General features: G+C 37.2%; 1 non-coding gene across 1 annotated transcript; it reads right to left on the minus strand.

The window, feature by feature from the left end:
• Nucleotides 1–2804: 2804 nt before the first annotated feature.
• On the minus strand, nt 2805–2880 carry TRNAT-UGU (transfer RNA threonine (anticodon UGU)). Its single transcript has one exon. It is a non-coding gene; the product is annotated as a tRNA-Thr (tRNA).
• Between the last annotated feature and the right edge of the window lie 2256 nt (nt 2881–5136).

Genomic DNA, 5136 nt, shown 5'->3' on the forward strand with positions numbered 1-5136 from the left:
TAAAGTTTATGGCTCTTCCTTAGATTCTGTGTCAATCACATGACCATTTTTTGTGTGACAGAGACAGAGAGAGTCAGAGAGAGGGACAGATAGGGACAGACAGACAGGAAGGGAGAGAGATGAGAAACATCAATTCTTTGTTGCGGCTCCTTAGTTGTTCATTAATTGCTTTCTTATATGTGCCTTGACCAGGGGATTACAACAGACGGAGTGACCCCTTGCTCGAGCCAGAGACCTTGTGCTCAAGCTGGTGAGCCTTGCTGAAACCAGATGAGCCCATGCTCAAGCTGGCGACCTCAGAGTCTCGAACCTGGTCCTCCACATCCCAGTCTGATGCTTTATCCATTGTGCAACCACCTGGTCAGGCCATGACCATTTTTAATGGACAGAATGCAGCAGTTCTGTTGCTATATCATTTCCAGATGATATTATAATTGACTGCCGTTACCGTTGTCACCAATGGAGGCTGCCATCTTGGCCCCCGCTCAGTGTATTTCCCACATATTTAATTGGTTCTCAGCTTTTACTATGTGTCAGTTCTCTTCAGCCAAAAGAACTTCTGGTAGGAACATGATTTACAGATTATCAAGGGACAAATGGTCTCAAGTTTGTTTACCTGGATGTCTTATTTCACTCTCAGTTTGGAAGGATAATCTTTTTGAATATAGAATTCTACATTGACAGTTTATTTTTTCACTCTGGTTGTAGTTCTTTGTAGGTGCTATAGAGAAATAAGCTATCTTCTCAACTTGAGATGGCATCAATATATCCCCAGGGAGTACTGTATGGTTTCTAACAAGGTTATTCATCATTTAAATTGTTCACCTGTTGGTAACATGTCCTTATTTCTCTGGCAACCCTGGTAGAAATACAGTTGTTCATTTTATTAATATACTTTATATTGCATTTATATTTCAAATATGTACTATGCTAAAACATTTCAAAATTTTATAGTTGTATCTAATTAAAATCATTTAATTGATATAAATAATTTATTTTATACAACTAAACTAATTTGAGAGTAACAAAAACAGAAGTAAAAGGGGAAAAACTGGCATAAAAATAAAAAAAGCCAAAAAACCAAAATTTCTATATATTTATTATTAAAATATGTATGTGAATAAATTAAATATAAATTAAAATAATTTAAGCATTCTTCCAAGACAAACCTCAAAATATTAAAACTTTTATAATTGACTGATGCTAATGTTGACTGGGATGAGAAATATAAGAACAGATAAAAATGTTAATATAGAAAATGTCACACCAGCATGGCCTATAACAAAACATTTTATATCTATACTAATTATATAATAGGCAATAACAATCAGCTTTCACAAAACATTTTCAATACAGTAATTTATATAAACTAGTTAAAATAAGAACCAATACAGTAATAATTTATAGAGCATAAGTGAAAATAAAATGAATATGTACACTTATGTATGCTTAATGTGTAATAATTTTGTATTTCAAATAATAAAATTATAGCCTGTTTAACATGTTATTTGTAAAGACCACCAAAGCATAAATAAAAAAAGTATAAAAGACCAATATAAGTATATTCAATATGCTTCATGTTTAGTATTTATTGAATGATACAATAATTTTTTTTTTGTTTTTACCCTATTATCAGATTATGAAGGAGTTTAATATGTTAACTTCCTTTTGGAAAGAAATTTGACATTGTTTCCTAAATTTTAAAATTTTATGCCCTTTGTATAGTCATTCCACTTCTGGAAATGTATCTGACTCAGCTACTTAAACATGAGCCGAGGGGGGAACTCTTCACCATTTGGAGGTTCTGTGGTGCCTCCTCTCTGTCTATTCCACTTGGGGCTGTCCCTGCCAAACTCCCCTCACGCTTTAGGAATTATTTTTAAAAGGGCAGTGGGAGTGGGGAGGCTTCCAGACCCAGAGTGTGGGGGTAACCTGACCTAAAGAGAAAGATTAGTTAGCTGGACTGCCTCGTCATGTACTCCCTTCCCTGGTTCAGATGGGACCAGGAAGGCCATAAGGTGTTTTTGGTTATGCCATGTTCCTTTATTCAACTGCAAAGAGCAAATGCTTTCTGTGGGTCTGGCAGCCTACCTTGGGGCCTTTTTATTCAGTGCAGCACCTTCTGTACCCTTGATTGAATGAGGGAACCAATAAAAAGTGTATGAATACATAAAAGGCAAAGTAATTGTGAAAGAAATTATAGTGCATCTACATTGTGACTGCTATACAACTTTAACAATCAATCTGGTTAATCTATAGAAACTTACAAAAATACCTCCAAGACACATTTCTAATAAAACAAGCAAATGGTAGAGTTTCATATAAATGCGCAAATGTATCTATTATTTATGTAAATGTATACATATATGCATTTGTTAATATATACATTTGGTAGCTAATTATGGTTTCTTTCTGCAAAAGGATATGCATTTGCATTTTTGGAAGTTTTACATTAAGCATATGCTGTATTCATAATTAATGATATAAAAGCCAAAGAAATAGTTACATTACTTTGAATTTTTTTTTTTGTATTTTCTGAAGCTGGAAACGGGGAGGCAGTCAGACAGACTCCTGCATGCGCCCGACCAGGATCCACCCGGCACACCCACCAGGGGGCGATGCTCTGCCCATCTGAGGCATCGCTCTGTTGCGACCAGAGCCACTCTAGTGGCAGAGGCCATGGAGCCATCCCCAGCACCTGGGCCATCTTTGCTCTAATGGAGCCTTGGCTGCAGGAGGGGAAGAGAGAGACAGAGAGGAAGGAGAGGGGGAGGGTGGAGAAGCAGAAGGGCACCTTTCCTGTGTGCCCTGGCCAGGAATCGAACCTGGGACTTCTGCACACAAGGCCGACGCTCCACCACTGAGCCAACTGGCCAGGGCCTGAAATATTTTTTATGATCCTGCTTTATGTCTCTTTAGAATTTTTTTGGTAATTTCATGTTAATAGAGTTGTACTGTATGTGGTCTAATTTGTCTTGCTTCCTTCATTTGGCATAATGTTTGTGAGGTTCATTCATGTTTTAGCATGTATCAGAAATCAGTTTCCTCTCATTGTTGAATTAAAATTTTATTGTATGGTTGTACCACTTATTTTTACCTATTTATGATTTGATGGAGATTACAGTTCTTTTCAGATTTTAACTATTATAAATAAAGTAGTTATGAACATTTTTGTAGAGGAGTTAGAGGGGTTGGATCATATGGTGGGATATGGTTAACTTTTCAAGAAACTGCCTAGCCCTGACCAAATAGCATGGATAGTTAGATCACGTCTGGAAAAGCAGAGGTTACTGGTTCAATCTCTGATCAGGGCATGTACAGGAATAGATTGATGTTCCAGTCTCTCTCTCTAAAAATCAATAAAATAAATATTAAAAAATGAAGAAAAAACTGCCTAAATGTTCTCCAAAGTTGCTTTACTGTTTTGCAGTCCCAAATCAGTGAATGAAGTTTTAGTTGCTCCATATCCTCACTAACTTTTGGTTTTTGTGACACTTTTTTATTATTTTTTGTGACAGGAACAGAGAAAGACAGAGAGAGGGACAGTTAGGGAGAGGGACAGATAGGGACAGACAGAAAGGAGGGAGAGAGATGAGAAGCATGAATTCTTTATTGTGGCACCTTACTTGTTCATCGATTGTTTTCTCATATGTGTCTTGACTGTGTGGCTACAGCAGAGCCAGTGACCCCTTGCTCAAGCCAGCAACCTTGACATCAAGCTGGTGAGCCTTGCTCAAATCAGATGAGCCCACGCTCAAGCTGGCAACCTCAGGGTTTCAAACCTGGTTCCTCCGCATCCCAGTCTGATGCTCTATCCACTGCACCACTGCTCAGGCGGTTTTGTGACACTTTTAAAAATTAGCCATTTATAGAAGGCGTTGAATTGGTATCTGACTGTGGATTTTATTTCTATTTCCTTGAGGACTAAGGAATTTTAAATTTTATTCATGTGCTTATTGAATGTTCTTTAGCTAAGTATTTACTGAAGATGATTGTTCATATATTTAAAGCTGTCTTCTAATTATTAATTGGGATAATACTTTATATACAGTGTGTCCATAAAGTCATGGTGCACTTTTGACCGGTCACAGGAAAGCAACAAAAGATGATAGAAATGTGAAATCTGCACCAAATTAAAGGAAAACCCTCCCAGTTTCTATAGGATGATGTGGCAGTATGTTCGCATGTGCAGAGGATGATGTAACACCGTGTATACAGTGGAGCAGCCCACGGCCATGCCAGTTGACGTCTGGACGGTACAGAGGAAAGTTCAGTATGTTATGTGGCTCGCTAAATGTGAATCCGTGACCAAAGTGCAACGTGAATATTGGTGCATTTATAACGAAGTGCCACCACATAGGAATAACATTACTCGGTGGGATAAGCAGTTGAAGGAAACCGGCAGTTTGGTGGAGAAACCCCGTTCTGGTAGCCATCAGTCAGTGACGAGTCTGTAGAGGCTATACAGAATAGCTACCTAAGGAGCCCTAAAAAATCTGTGCGTGAGCCCACATTGAACTGCGCTGAATAGGTATGAAACTGGGAGAGTTTTCCTTTTATTTGGTGCAGATTTCACATTTCTATCTTCTTTTGTTGCTTTCCTGTGACCGGTCAAAAGTGCACCATGACTTTACAGACACACTGTATTCTGGATACAAGTCTCTTTTTCAGATGTATCAATGGTTAATATGTTCTCTGGATCTGTGACTTGCCCTTCATTTCTCAACTTTTAGGAAGAGAACTATATATATATGATGAAATCCAAGTTCTTTCTGATTTTTAAACCCTCTCTAAAAAATCCTCTATGGCAAGGATTGAAAGATTTTTTTCTATGTGTTTTGTAGATTGCACTTTTATATTGAGGTCTAAGATTTCTTTCAAGTTCACTTATATATTGTGAAATACATGTCCATATATATTTTTTACACATGGTTATTCAGTTGTTACAGTATTTATTGAAACACCTCTTCCTTCTTCCATTAGATTAGCTTGGCACCCTTTTCAATATTAATTAGCCATATTTCTACATTCCTTATGCCAATATTATACTCTATTGCATATTGGAGCTTTGTGGGAAGTTCAGAAATCAGGTAGTAAAGATCCTTAACTTTTCAAAAAGTTGGGCTATTATAAATC

The sequence above is a fragment of the Saccopteryx bilineata genome, chromosome X (assembly GCF_036850765.1).
Source record: "Saccopteryx bilineata isolate mSacBil1 chromosome X, mSacBil1_pri_phased_curated, whole genome shotgun sequence".
In the NCBI taxonomy this organism is placed as follows: Eukaryota; Metazoa; Chordata; class Mammalia; order Chiroptera; family Emballonuridae; genus Saccopteryx; species Saccopteryx bilineata.